The sequence below is a fragment of the Canis aureus genome, chromosome 32 (assembly GCF_053574225.1).
Source record: "Canis aureus isolate CA01 chromosome 32, VMU_Caureus_v.1.0, whole genome shotgun sequence".
NCBI lineage: Eukaryota > Metazoa > Chordata > Mammalia > Carnivora > Canidae > Canis > Canis aureus.
The window spans coordinates 33,589,469-33,605,467 of NC_135642.1; the positions used below are offsets into that span (position 1 = coordinate 33,589,469).

At 37.2% G+C, this 15,999-nt stretch overlaps 1 protein-coding gene across 36 annotated transcripts in view; it reads right to left on the minus strand.

Moving 5' to 3' along the window:
• Positions 1-15,999, minus strand: part of CSNK1G1 (casein kinase 1 gamma 1) — a 169,357-nt gene that overhangs the window by 149,859 nt on the left and 3,499 nt on the right. The window contains exon 1 of one of the 36 annotated variants that reach the window (XM_077881431.1): positions 13,809-13,932. The exons of 32 other annotated variants lie outside the window; for them this stretch is intronic. The gene's annotated coding sequence lies outside the window, so the exon portion shown is untranslated. Of the gene's footprint in view, positions 1-12,363; positions 12,463-13,808; positions 13,933-15,999 lie in introns of those variants that run through there. 3 more of the 36 variants (XM_077881424.1, XM_077881423.1, XM_077881425.1) reach the window with 3 other exon arrangements.

The following is a 15,999-nucleotide window of genomic DNA, read 5'->3' on the forward strand; positions in this document are numbered from 1 at the left end:
GAGATTGCTATAATGGATTGAGAATAATCCAACTCTTTACAAGACAATTTATATCAAAAGACACAACAGTTAAAAGTAAAATGATGAAAACAGACCAAGAAATTATAAACATGCCTAACAAGAGTCACAAAATATATCAAGAAAAAACTGACAGAACTGAATGGAGAAACTGACATTTCTACCATAGCAATTAGAGACTTCCACACTCTGCTTTCAACAAGGATAGAACAGCCAGGTAGAAGATAAAGAAATAGAGTATTTGCACAATACTATAAACCAATTAGCCCTAACAGACATATGTAGAGCACTCAACAAATCAGAATACAAATTTTTCTCAAGTGTACATGGAACATTCTCCAAGAGAGATAATATATTAGAACAGGTAATAATTCTCAATAAATTTTAAAAGGCTGAAATCATACAAAGTGTCATTTATGATAATAGATTATGAAATTAGGTATCAATTAACAGACGAAAAATTGGAAAATCCATAAATAGTAAAAACCAAACAACATCCTTTTTTTTATTAAGATTTTATTTATTTATTCATGATAGTCACACACAGAGAGAGAGAGAGAGGCAGAGACATAGGCAGAGGGAGAAGCAGGCTCCATGCAGGGAGCCCGACGTGGGATTCTATCCTGGGTCTCCAGGATCATGCCCTGGGCCAAAGGCAGGCGCTAAACCACTGCACCACCCAGGGATTCCCCAAACAACATAATCTTAAGCAACCAATGGTTAAAGATGAAGTCACCAAAAAAAGAAAATAAAAAATTCACAAGAAAAATCAGAAAATACCGAGACAAATTAAAACAAAAACACAACACGCCAAAACTTATGAAATATAGTGAAAGTAGTGCTGAGAGGTAAATTTATAGATACAAATGCCTACATTAAACAAGAAGATCCCAAATTGATACCCTAAAGTTTACACCTTAATGAATTTACAACTTAAAGAACTAGAAAAAGAACAAGCTAAATCCAAGGCTAACAGAAGAAAAGACATAATACAGATTAGAGTGGAGATGAAGCAGGAAAAAAAAAAAAAAAAAAATCAACAAAACCAAAAGCTACCTCTTTGGAAAAAATCAACAAAATTGACAAACTTAGACTGACCAAGAAAAAAAAGAAGACTCAAAGTACTAACTTCAGAGATGAAAGTGGGGACAATGTTACAGACCTGAAACTTACAAGGGATTATAAAAGGAAACTATGAGTATGTGTACACCAACAAAACAGATAACCTAGATGAAATGGACACGGGCCTATAAACACACAAAGTACCAAAACCTATTCTAGAAGAAATTGAAAATCTGAACAGACCTGCAACAAGTAAAGTCTGAATCACTAGTCAAACTTCCTACCCAGAAAAGCCCAGGACTACACAACTTCACTGGTAATTTCTACCAAACATTAAAAAAATAATTAACAATCCTTCTCAAACCTTCCCAAAATCCAGAATAGTTCTTAACTCATTCTGTGAAGCCAGGATTACCTTGATTCCAAAGCCAGATAAAAACATCCCAAGAAAATTATAGACCAATACAGATATAAAAATCCTCAACAAAATACTAATCCAACAGTATGTTAAGAGGATTACACATGACAAATAGCTTTATCCCAGGTGGGTCAACTATAAAAAAATCAATAGAATACACCCATTAACAGAATGAAGGAGAAAAACCATAATCATCAATGTTGATGCAAAAAAGAAAGCAAGCAAGCAAGCAAGAAAGGAAAAGTAAGTAAGTGCAGGGTGCCAGGATGGCTCAGTCTGTCTCTTGATTTCGGCTCAGGTCATGATCTCAGGATTGTAAGATCCAGCCCCATATTAGACTCTGCGCTTAAGAAGGGAGTCGGCTTGAGATACTCTCTCTCCCTCTGACTCCTCCCCCGCTCACGTTCTCTCTCTTGCTCAGATAAATAAGTCTTTAGGAAAAATGCATTTGACAAAATTCTATCATGATAAAAATAAACTAGGAAAAGAACTTCTTCAAAATAATAAATTTTTATGAAAACCCCACAGTTAGCATACTCCATGGTGAAAGACTGAAAGCTCTCCCCGAGATAAGGAACAAGACCACAATGCTCCCAAACGTCACTCCTATTCAATAATGTACTGGAAGTTTTAGCCAGAGCAATTAGGCAAAAAATATATAAAAACTTTTTAAAGGAAAGAAAGAAAAACCCATTCAAATTGGCAAAAAGAGTAAAATTATCTCTATTCACAGAGGATATGATCCTATATTAGAAAGCTTGGGCAGCCCGGGTCGCTCAACGGTTTAGCACTGCCTTCAGTCCAGGGTGTGATCCTGGAGACCCGGGGTCGAGTCCCACGTAGGCTCCCTGCTTCTCCCTCTGCCTGTGTGTCTCTCTGTCTCTCTCATGAACAAATAAATAAAAATCTTAAAAAAAAAAAAAAAAAGCCTAAAGAATATATACAAAAAAATTATTACAGGTAACAAACTCAGCACAAAAATCAACTATATTTCCATATACCAGCAGTGAATACTTTAAAAATTCCACTTATCATAGCATCAAGAAATCAAGATATATTTATGCATAAGTTTATCTAAGAAGATGTAAGCATTGTACACTGAAAACTGGGAAAAAATTGCTGAAAGAAATGAATGAAGACCAAAGTAAATGGAAAGAGATCCTGTTGTCCAATTTAGATGACATAATATTGCTATGGCAGTACAACTCAAAGTGACCTGCAGATTCAATGCAATCCCTACCAAAATCCAATGGCCTTTTTTTTTTCTTCCAGAAATGGAAAAGCTGTTCCTAAAATTCATATACAGATTGCCAGTTTCTGCTCTGACATGTAAATATCACAGAACTGTGATTCCTGCTAAAAGAAAACTGGAAAGAAAAAAAAAAAAAAAAAAAAACCACCTCTTCTTAAATCTACCAGAGAACTAAGGTCACTGGGTAAATCACTGTCCTGAGAACTGGAGAAAAAGGGGGATAGGGAGAATCAAAGTTATTAGAAGCAAAAGTCCAGAATCATAAGCCCATAGCTAGAGACATTATCTCTTTTCACAAACAAGGAGAAGGATGAAATACTTACTGGTAAAAGCAAAAAACTACCGATCTCAAATTCTCTATCAGTGAAATTATCTTTCAGAAGTGGAGGAGAAATGAAGGCTTTCTCAAACATCAACTGAAGGGATTTGTCACCAGTAGACCTGCTTTGCCAAAAATACCAAAAAAAAGTTCAGAAAGAAGTTGACATAGATCAAAAACTTGGATCTACATAAAGAGAATCATTAGAGAAAGAATAAATGAAAGTAGAATTATTTTTTTAAAATAGATCTAAAGGACAAGTATTGGTTCAAAATAACAATAGTAACAATTTACTGGGTGACTATGGCCTGGATAAACAAGTTACAAAAATGTTATGAGGGACAGGAATGAGAAATTGGGAATCCTCTTATAAGATACCTGAACAAATCATGAAGCAATATAGTGTTATTTGGAAATTGACTTAGATCAATGTTATTAATGTATAATGCAAACCATAGGGGAGCCACTAAAAACATTTTAAAATTCATATGCAATTGCAAGGGACAACAAACAGCCAAAATACAATTTTGGAAAATCTCGAAAAATGAAATTGGAGGACTTATACTTTCTGATTTTAAAATTACCACAAAACTACAATAATCAAAACACTGTGGTACTGGCATTAAGATAGATATACAGATTGGGGATCCCTGAGTGGCTCAGCGGTTTGGTGTCTGCCTTCAGCCCAGGGCATGATCCTGGAGCCCCGGGATCGAGTCCCATGTCGGGCTCCCTGCATGGAGCCTGCTTCTCCCTCTGCCTGTGTCTCTGCCTATCTGTGTCTCTCATGAATAAATAAATAAAATCTTTAAAAAAAAAAAAAAGGTATACAGATCAACAGAATAAAAAAGAGTCCAGAAATAAGCCCATACACCTATAACAAATTGATTTTCAACAAGAAAGCCAAGAGTATTCTTTGGGGAAAGAACAGACAAATAATACTGGGATACCTACATGCAAAAGAATGAGGCTGGACCTTAACCTCACACTGTACAACTCAAAACAGTCAAAGACCTAAGTATAAGAGCTAAAAGTATCACACTCTTAGAAGATATACAAATGGCCAATAAGAACACAAAATGACACTCAACATCACTAATGACTAAGGAAATGCAAACCAAAATCATAAGATACCATTTCATACCTAGCAGCAAGGCTATAATGAATGAAAGCAAGAAAGCAAGAAAATAAGAAAGCAAGAAAGAAAGAGAAAATAAAGTGTTGGCAAGGATGTGAAGAAATTGGAATCCTTGTGCACTGTTGATGAGGATGTAAAATGATACAGCAGCTGTAGAAAACCATATGGTTGATTCCTCAAAAGAGTTCAACACAGAATTACCACATAACCCAGCAATTCTACTTCTGAGTATACGTCCAAAAAAGTGAATGTGGGAATTCAGATATTTGTACACCCACGTTCAATAGCATTTTATTTGGGGAAGATGAAAAAGTCTGGTGATTGTGACAAACAATGTGAATGTACCTAATATCACAGAACTGTACACTTACATATAGCTAAAATGGAAATTTTTATGTACATTTGTCACAATTTTTATTTTTATTTTTTTTAATATTTTATTTTTTGAAAGATTTATTTGAGAAAGAGCAAGTGAGTGAGTGAGCGGGGGTGGAGGGAGGTGGAACAGGGAAGGGCAAAGGGAGATGGAGAGAGAAACCCAGACTCCTTGCTGAAGGTAGAGCCCAATGCAGGACTTGATCTCATGACCCTGAAATCATGACTTGAACTAAAACCAAGAGTCAGATGCTTAACCAACTGTGCCACCTAGGCACCTCAAGATTTTATTAAGTCATCTCTATACCCAACATCGGGCTTGAACTTACAACTCCAAGATCAAGAGTTGTATGCTAAAAAAGAAAAAAAAATTTTAAAAAAAAAGAGTTGTACGCTCTACCAATTGAACAAGCTACATGCCCTCTACAATTTTTTTTTTCAAAGTAAAGATTCCAAAGAAGACATCTAGATAGCTAACAGACACGTGAAAAGATGTTCAACATCACTCATCATCAGGGAAATCAAAACCATGATGAGATACCACCACACACCTGTCAGAATGGCTAAAATTAACACAGGAAACAACAGGTGTTGGCGAGGATGCAGAGAAAAGGAAACTCTCTTGCACTGTTGGTGGAAATACAAACTGGTGCAACCACTGTGGACAACAGTATGGAGGGTCCTCAAAAAGTTAAAAATAGAACTATACTACGACCCAGCAATTGTGCTACTAGGTATTTAGCCAAAGGATACAAAAATGCTGATTCAAAGGGGCACCCCAGTGCTTATAGTAGCAGTGTCTACTAGCCAAATCATGGAAAGAGCCCAAACGTCCATTGACTGATGAATGGATAAAGATATGGTATGTATGTGTGTGTGATATATACATATATATGTGTTGGAATATTACTCAGCCATCAAAAAGAATGATATCTTGCCATTTGCAACAACGTGGATGAAGTAAAGTGTATTATGCTAAGTGAAATAAGTCAAAGACAATTATCATATAATTTCACTCCTATGTGGAACTTAAGAAACAAAACAGATGAACATAGTGGAAGGGAAGTAAAAATAAGATAAAAACAGAGAGGGAGGCAAACCATAAAAGACTCTATAGTTAAGAGAACACACTGAGGGTTGCTGAAGAGGAAGTAGATGAGGGGATGGGCTAATAATGCATGATGGGCATTAAGGAAGGCATTTGTTGGGATGAGCAATGGGTGTTATATGTAAGAGATGAATCACTAAATTCTACTCCTAAAGCCAATACTGCACTATATGTTAACTACCTTGAATTAAAATTTAAAAAACAAAAACCCCACACCCATTTTAAGATGAAGATACTTCTGACATTTTTCTAAGTCATAATATTTCTTTAGAGAGAGAAAAGTAGTATTATGAAAGCTTCTCAAGCATAATTTATTCATGGACTTATCTACTCTAAAATCTAAAAGACATTTTTATTTTTTTTAAGATTTTATTTATTTATTCATGAGAATACACAGAGAGGAGAGAGAGAGAGGCAGAGACACAGGCAGAGGGAGAAGCAGGCTCCACGCAGGAAGCCCAACGTGGGACTCGATCCCGGGTCTCCAGGATCACGCCCAGGGCTGCAGGCGGCGCTAAACCGCTGAGCCACCGGGGCTGCCCCTAAAAGACATTTTTAAAAGCTGGATGAGATGGCTCTTCTAACTTAGTCACCATGAGCAAAAGGTCAAATAAGACCTGAAAACTCAGGTTATCACAAATTACTTCAAATTTTATACCTAAAAAGCATAGTACAAAAATTTCCATCGGTTATTTCTCACAATCACTTTTACAAAAGTTTCAAGGGGTCTGACTTGTCCTATTGCCCAGTGTAAGCACTATTTATCTCTTCTGATAATGACTTCCCCTTGCTGTCACCTAGAATTAAAACTTTTCTGAGTCAGTCTTATTTCTTGGTCTCCAGATATTACTAGCTTTTTCTTCAAAAGAGGTTTTAGAGGTAAAGATACTTGAACTTGACATCTCTGTCTACTACTTATCCGCAGTGTGAACTTTGGAGGTAGCTTCCTTTCTTTGCCTCATTGCTCAATCTGTAAAATTGTAATAATGGCCACACCTCAGTGCTTGTTGTGAAAATAAAATGAGATAATGTATGCAAAGCATTTAGCATACTGCCCATTTTATAAACACTCAAACTGCCATCACTATTACTATTACATGTTTTCACTAATAATTCCTTAGAGCAGACCCTCATGGCTCCTTGAGTATATCCACTTGATTATGTCTGTGCCTCAACTGGTGTCCTTTATTCCTTTTAGTAGTCCAAAGGACTCTGCACATATTTACCTTCAGACATACAAATGCATGCTGTTACTCCCCAGCTTAAAAAACCTTCAATGGGAGTCTACTTATTGCCAATATCAAATCTAACTTCCTCTGCCTTTCATTATCCTCTATTAACAGCTGTTTCTCAAAACTGTAGTGTACATCAGAATCATCTGGAGTGTTTGTTAAAACAGACTGGAGGACCCCACCCTTACAGTTTCCAATTCAGTAAATCTAGAGCAGGCCTCAAAATTTGCATTTATAATAATTTCCAGGTGATGCTAATGCTCTGGTTAAGGAATCACACTGAGAAGTACTACTTTTACATATGACCCCATTCTGCCTCCTTAAGCTTTTTTCCCCTACTCTCTAATTGGCGCAGACAGCTTTGATTGGATTACTTTTAAAAAAAATTTAAGATTTTTATTTATTTATTCATGAGAGACAGAGAGAGAGAGAGGCAGAGTCATAGGCAGAGGGAGAAGCAGGTTCCCCATAAGGGAGCCTGATGCAGGACTCAATCCCAGGATCCCAGGATCACGCCCTGAGCTGAATGAAGGAAGACAGGAAGACGCTCAACCACTGAACTACCCAGGGGTCTGGATTGGATTACTCTTTTCAAAGACTGTGCCAAATTCTCCCTCTCTGCTTAGCTTTGCTGCCCAAAAACACTTTCTTGCTTACTCAAATTATAACTATCTTTTAAGCCTGTAGTTTCCAGCACTGCCTGCACATTACAATCACCTGGAAAAGCCTTTTCACAAGCTACAGATGGATCCACTCCTGGAGATTCTGATTCAACTTATTCTGGAAAAGTCTCCCCAAGTGATTCTAAAGAGCTGCGAGAGCTGAGATCTACTACTTTACCTTCAATCTCCTTCCGGTCAGAATTATGAACTTAATGTTCTCCCCTCCAAATTCCTATTCACAGATTATATCACCAAGTTTGCACTTAATTACTTATTGGATTGTATTACTCTCAATCTTCCATTTTAAGTCTTGTTTCTCCAACTTGGTAAAATAATCTTATCGTCAATTTCTATATTCCTAAAGCACTAGTATGATGAATAAACAGTAGGAACTCTGTGGTTATTTCTTCATTGATTGCAGATTCAAATTAGAAGTCAGAACTTTAAAGTATTTCTAATTTATCTAAATCAGGAACTATGGTCCCTCTTTTTTTTTTAAATACAGTTCTGCAACAAGCTTGTTATGGTGATCATTTAACTTCTTCCTTCCCCAATAACTAAATTGAAAAAAATGCCAACGTATCAAAATACTGTGGAGAATAAAAGGATTAATAGCATCATCATAAATGGCTTCACAGTTGCTTCCTTAGAGCAAACAGCCTTGTCTAAATCCATTAAAGACTGTTTCGAAAACAGTTAAAGAGAATCAAAGCACACAGATTTAAAGATGCCGAAGCTCTGAATAGTTCTATGATTTGTTTTTTCAACAGATGTGCATCCTTCAAGCCCCTGAATTCACCAGATGCATATTAAATTAATCCGTACTTTTAGTTTTACATAACACTCCACTTTAGTTTTATAAAGCCACCACATAAAGCAGAATTCTACTGTTGCTTTGACATTAAATATTAACAGATTATCTCCACTGTGCAAAAAAATACATTAAGATTCATTTTAATGCAGCCGAATATGTGCTTACTAAATATGGACTATAGTATCTTCATTATTTTTTAATTGGTCAATTTCTATTTAGAATGTGAAAAAATGACAAATATGCTCTTAACTAAAGACCCAGTGACACCTGGCAATTTAAGAAATACTGGACATTTCAGAAGTTAGGAATTCAACCAAAAACCTGAATTCTATATTGTAGTTTAATAGTCCACTTAAATTATCCAGAAAATGTACTTCTTGTAAGATCATAATTTCTTCATTAACTACAATGAATTAATTCTTGTATTATCAGAGAAACAGGACTGGACAGGAATCAGGAGATCTGGGTTCCAGGCTCATTCATTAGCTATACCATCTTGAAGCATCACTTAGCCTCTCTGAACTTCAGTAATCTCAGCTGTAAAATCAAAGGGCCTAACTAGATCATCTTTGTTTTCTTTTAGCTTTATGATCCCATAATCTATGAAACTCAAGAAACACAAGTATTAACCAGATGGATCCCATTAAAGACAAAGTGAGCTTACACAATGATTGATTTGGAGAGCATCTATCTCTGGAAAACCTAAGTGCTTTCACAGAAACAGATTGTTCCTTGTGTCTATTATTAATTAACTAAGTGAAAAGGCAAATAAAACCCACCAAACATGGAGTTATTGAACAGTTTTTGCATCATACCTTACATGACCAGAATATTTAGAGGTCAAAATATCAATTACGGTTATGGAAGGTATCCTAGAAGTCCAGGAAGGAACAGTTAATAAAGCCAACTGAAAATGGATTCAAACTAACAATTACTATTTAGGCCATATAAGAAATAGTGTCTCAGGACAGCATTTTATTTTTTAAATTTTTTAAAAGTTTTTCCTGTTTGGGTTTCTTCTTTTTAAGATTTTATTTATTTATTCATGAGAGACACAGAAAGAGTCAGAGACACAGGAAGGGAGAGGAGAAGCAGGCTCCATGCAAGGAACCTGATGCAGGACTTGATCCCAGGAATCTGGGATCACGCCCTAAGTCAAAGGCAGACGCTCAACTGCTGAGCCAACCCAGGCGTCCCAGGACAGCATTTTATTATGTTTAGAACAGATATTCAGATTTGGAAATAATCATTCAACTATAGCAGTACCCAGGATTTCTCTTTCTAGTCAATCTTTGCCAGCTCAAGCTTCTGGATAGTCTTCAACAAGTGTAATAAGAAGTAAACACCAGGGTCACTTGGGTGGCTCAGTGGTTGAGCATCTGCCTTTGGCTCAGGTCTTGATCCTGGGCTGGGATTGAGTTCCACATCAGGCTCCCCGGAGGGAGCCTGCTTCTCGCTCTATGGCTCTGCCTCTCTCTGTGTCTCTCATGAATAAGTAATTAAAATCTTAAAAAAAAAAAAAAAAAAAAAAAAGCAGCAAACACCAGAGAAGGCCACCAAGAAATCTACATAACTAATACCCTGCACAATAATAAAAGGCAAGTGGCAAAGGACTTTAGTGAGATAGTTCAGGATGCCTGGGTGGCTCAGGTTTAGTGTCTGCCTTCAGCTCAGGCGTGATGCTGGAGTGCAGGGATGGAGTTCTGAATCAGGCTCCTGCAGGGAGCCTGCCTGCTTCCGCCTTTCTCTGTCTCTCATGAATAAATAAATAAATCTTTAAAACAAAACCCACAAAACTTTAGTGTTAGTTCAAAAATTCTGAATTTAGATCTCCCATCAAGCCCCGTTACCACACGCAACTGTCATATGCCCAGTGCCACATTTAGCTCGCACTTCCTAATACTCAATTACATATCTCAAAGAATTAAGCATCTGTTGATTACCACCTAATGACCTAATATAATCATTTTGAAAAGGAAATTCAGACTTTGAACAATGCTTCTAATTACATCTGAGAATGTTAGGAAAATCGCTTTTCAAAATCACCCCCACAAATTATTTTATTCATTTTCATTTCTTCAAAACAAACAAAAACAATGCCAGGGTTTGGGGTGAGAGGGAAGGCTGAACTGGCAGAGCACAGACGATTTCTAGGACAGTGAAAATATTCTGTATATTATAATGATGGATATTATACACTTTTACAAACCCATAGAATACACAAAATAAAGAATGAACCCTAAGCTACTATGAACTTTGGGTGATTATGACGTGTCAATAGAGGTTCATCAACTGTAACAAGTGTACCACTCTGGTGGAGATGATTTAGGGAAGTTATGTGTGTGTCATGCAGAAGGTTTATGGGAAATCGGTTTTCTTCCTTTCAATTTTGTTGTGAACCTAAAAGTGCCCTAAAAACATAAAATATTTTAGGGGCACCTGAGTGGCTCAGTCAGTTAAAGCATCAGACTCTTGGCTTCAGCTCAGGTCATGATCTCAGGGTTGTGAGATTGAGCCCTGCATCAGGCTCCCCACTTAGCACAGAGTCTGCTTAAGAATCTCTCTCTCTGGGGGATGCCTGGGTGGCTCAGTGGTTGAGCATCTTCCTTTGGCTCAGGGCATGATCCTGGAGTCCCAGGATCGAGTCCCACATCAGGCTCTGCATGGAGCCTGCTTCTCCCTCTGCCTATGTCTCTGACTCTCTCTCTCTCTCTGTCTCTCACGAATAAGTAAGTAAATAAAATCTTTTAAAAAAATAAAGTTGAAAAAGAATCTCTCTCTAGGGGAATCCCTGGGTGGCTCAGCGGTTTAGCGCCCGCCTTCGGCCCAGGGCATGATCTTGGAAGTCCCGGGATCAAGTCCCGCGTCAGGCTCCCTACATGGAGCCTGCTTCTCCCTCTGCCTGTGTCTCTGCCTCTCTCTCTCTCTCTGCGTCTCATGAATAAATAAGTAAAATCTTAAAAACAAAAAGAATCTCTCTCTCCCTCTCTCTCTCTGCCTATGGCCTAGTTCATTTACACACGCTCTCTCTCTCCACCCCTTCTCTTAAATAAATAAATCCTTTAAAAAAATTAGTCTTTTTATGGAGCACCAGGCTGGGTTCTATCAGTAGAGCATGGAACTCCTGATCTCGGGGTTGTAAGTTTGAGCCCCACACTGGGTATAGAGATTACTTAAAAAAATATTTTTAAAAAGTCTTTTTAAAAAATTCCACACCACATTAATACTTTGAGTAGAAAATATTTTTACAAAACAACTGGACACCTTTGTGCAAAAATATGACTAGACACAGTCCTTAAACCTTTCACAAAAATTAGCTAAAAATGGATCTTAGAACTCAGTGTAAAATGTACAACTATAAAAATTCTTGAAGATCACATAGGACAAAATCTTTGGGACCTTGAGTTTGGCAGTGAGGTTTTTAGATGCAATACCTAAAGTATAGTCAATGAAAGAAAAACTTGGTAAGGCAGACTTCATTAGAATTTAAGACTTTTGTGCTATGAAAGACAGTTAAGAGAATAAAGAGACAAACCACAGATTGGAAAAAAAAATTGCAAAAACTGTATCTGATAAAGGATGTGTATCCAAATTATACAAAGAACACTTAAAACAGTTATAATAACAGTAAGAAAACCACCCAATTTAGTAATGGGCAGATGTGAACAGACATCTCACCAAAAAAGATTAATCAACGCAAATAAGCCTATGAAAAGGTGCTCAACATTTTATGTCATAAGGAAACTGCAAATTAAAACACCTATTAGAATGGCTAAAGTATGGGATGTCTGGGTGGCTCAGCGGTTGAGTGGCTGCCTTCGGCTCAGAGCGTAAGGCTCCCTGCAAGGAGCCTGCTTCTCCCTCTACCTGTGTCTCTGCCTCTCTCTGTGTGTCTCTCATGAATAAAAATAAAATATTAAAAAAAAAAAAAAAAGAATGGCTAAAGTACAAAAAACTGACCATACCAAATTCTGGCAATGGATGTAGAACAACAGGAATACTCATTCATTGCTGATGGGAATCCAAAATGATATAACCACTTTGGAAGATGGTTTGGCAGTTTCCTATAAAATTAAACACGTCTTACCATACAATCCAAATAATCATGCTCCTAGCCATTTATCTAAGGGAGCTATCAAGTCACAAAAAGACATGGAGGAACCTTAGATACATATTGGTAAGTGAAAGAAACCAGTATAAAAGGGCTACATACTGTATGACTCCAACCATATGAAATTTTGGAAAACGAAAAACCTACAGAGACGGCAAAAAGGTCAGTGGTTGTCAAGGATTCTGGGGGAAGGAGAGGACGGGTTAATAGGTCTTTAAAAAAACGTTTTTTAGGTGGGTAAAAACTATACTATATTAAACTGTAATGGTGGATACATGTTGTTATGCAGTTGTTAAAACCCACAGACCTGTGTACAATACAGAGTAAGCCTTAAATGAAAATCATGCACTACAGTTAATAATGTATCAATATTGGTACATTAATTATAACTAATGTATCATACTAACACCAGATGTCAATAATAGGGAAAGTGGAGGGGTTGTAGTTTTGTGCATATGGAGAGATGGAATTCTATCTGCTCAATTATTCTGTAAATCTACAACTGTTAAAAAAAATTAAAGTCTTAATTAAAAGAAACAACTAGGTATCTGTGGATAGTAGATATTGCCACTTTAGGTTAGAGAAATTCCAGAACAGTGAAAGAAATTAAATAAAATCAAACTTAAATCAATTTAAATTTAAAAAAAAAAATTAACTTTAGGGGCAGCCCAGGTGGCTCAGCGGTTTAGTGCCGCTTTAGGCCGAGGGCGTGATCCTGAAGACCTGGGATCAAGTCCCGCATCAGCCTCCCTGTGTGGAGCCTGCTTCTCCCTCTGCCTGTGTCTCTGCCTGTCTCTCTTTCTGTGTTTCTCATGAATAAATAAATAAAATCTTAAAAAAAAAAAATTTAACTTTAATCCCCTGGCCTTTTTCCTGGCATTGGTCATATCCCTGCTCACTAGCACCTATGTGAGAGAGTGACCTCTAGGAAATGGAGAAAAAAATCCAGCTAGGAAGCCACTTGACCACAGCTATGGTTAGCAATTTAGCCTGAAGAACTAAAATGAGATCCAATGAATACCATGGACACTTCATACACACACACACACACACACACACACCTTAAAACATTTTCATATTACTCATTAATGCCAGCAGACAAAATATATTTATAAACTTATCAGGAGGAACATAAATACATGGTACTTTCATTCAGAGGCCCATAAGCCTTCAACACCCCTTTTTCTGGGGTTAGAAAACGTAACCTACAGAAATTGGTGTGGACCCAATGCTATATTGTTCCTTGGAAAATTTACGTGTCATTTTGATGAAGAAACTGTAGCATTTTGACGGGCTTACCCAGCACTCAGGGGTGTTGTACCAACCGTCTTTGATGACATAGGCAATGGCTGTTCACTTAGCTTCTCTGACCAAGGCAAAATCCAAGAGAATACCCCTTTCCCCAGTATGTGTATGCCTCCATTGTGATGGGTGAGTGATTATTGAAGAACAATTCCCATCCCTGACACTGCAGCCCTTGCCATAACTACACTGCCCACTTGGAGCTTCTGGTGAGGAAAAGATTACAGCAGTATAGGAGCAGTCCATCAGTCTTCCTACAATACCAGAACATTTCTGCTGCAGACAAACCATGGCTCTCTTCTATCCAGATTGCTGTCTCTTCAGGCCATTGCTGAGAGACCACACTGCTACTTTACAGTTTCTCAAAGATGCCTGGTGTTTCTGGTCCATGCCAGGTACCAACTACTGTAACCTGAACAAGTAATGCTCAGTAAACCAAAACACCTATCCTCAGGATTTTCCAGCTCAGTAAACCAAAACACCTATCCTCAGGATTTATTAAGATCCAAACTGAAAAATGGCAAGAATATGGCCTATGAACCATTTAGATGAAAATAATAGCAACTGGCATACGGTAAGCCAAAACTCCCTATTGAAAGATTAAATTTAAGTGGACTTATCACTAAATTAAAAAAAATCCTCAGAAGCTTCTCTTTTAGTTGTAACATGAAGGAGGAAAAAAAAAATCCATTTTTTAAGTAACTTCTAGCAACAAGTGTTACTGAAAAAAATGGCTAAGTGAACGATGACAAGCATGAAGCTACCTAATGTTCAAATTGTTTAAAATAGCTTAACAATTACTTTTAACCATTGTCTGTGATCTTTTTGTGTAACTCAATATAAAAATGTAAGTCCTTGGGGGCAGCCTGGGTAACTCAGCAGTTTAGGGCGTGATGCTGGAGACTTGGGATCGAGACCCACATCGGGCTCCCTGCATGGAGCCTGCTTCTCCCTCTGCCTGTGTCTCTGCCTCTCTGTGTCTCTCATGAATGAATGAATAAATAAATAAATAAATAAATCTTTTAAAAAAATGCAAGTCCTTTTGGTTACATGTTCACTGATATAGCTGAAATTACATAACCTAAATCTACCAAGGATTTTTATTTTTGAAAAATAATCTGATGAATTCAAAGCCATAAAACATGAAAAGGGGTGAGGGAATAAGGAATCTGAAACAGATGGCATCTGATTTTTTTTTTTCCTGAGTCCATCTTGAACACAATCCCAATAATGTCAAAATCCAATTTAGCTCTCCAAATAAGTAATCCACAAACCTTAAAATGGTAATTCTGAAGTAATTTCATTTCTCCCCCTCCTAGCTTCTCAAGGTTTCTATATTAGGCAGAAATAAGTAGAAGTTAGATGTTAAAAAGAGAAAAACTACCATGCCACAAATTCTAAGCTCTTTCATGAAAGTCTACTTCCACTTATCTAAAACCTTGAAGCAGTTTCTACCAAGATTGTTGATATTAAAACCTGTCTGTGATATCAGCGTTTTTTTTTTCTTTAAACAGTGATTATTCATTCTTTTTAAAGATTTTATTTATTTATTTGAGAGACAGAGTATGAACATGAGCAGGGGGGAGGAGGCAAAAGGAGGTGGAGAAGCAGACTTCCGGCTGAGCAGGGAGCCCGAGGAGGGGTAGGCTTATTCCCAGAACTTCGAGATCATGACCTGAGCCAAAGGCAGGGACTTAACCGCTTAACCTACTGAGCCACCCAGGCACCCCTAATTATTTATCCTTAATAGAGACCAAGTCGTATCTTCAGAAAGTAATATATCCTAAAAAAAAAGGAATAAGCTCTGGAAGAATACTTATTTAAGTAAAGCTCTGGAAGAATATTCATTTGGTTTGAGTAAAGCACTGCTTGGCATTTTTAAAACATTTCCATGATGACTCTTTCACTACCAATTTGACAGCACCAGTCAAATCAACTGTACTTTGTTCCTCATATGCTTCTAGTATATGGTATATAAGCCTTCCCAATCTTTGCTAAAACTCTTTGAGATCATCCAAGAGATGTAATATTAAAGAAAGGTTTAGTCATTTTTAGATTTCCTGACAAGCAAATTCCATAACTGACAACTGCAAAGATCCTTGGAATGGCCACATACTTTGAGTGGAAAAGGTCACTGAGAAAAGTGTCCTCTCAAACAGCCTCTAATGTTGCCTGCTATTTAGGTAGA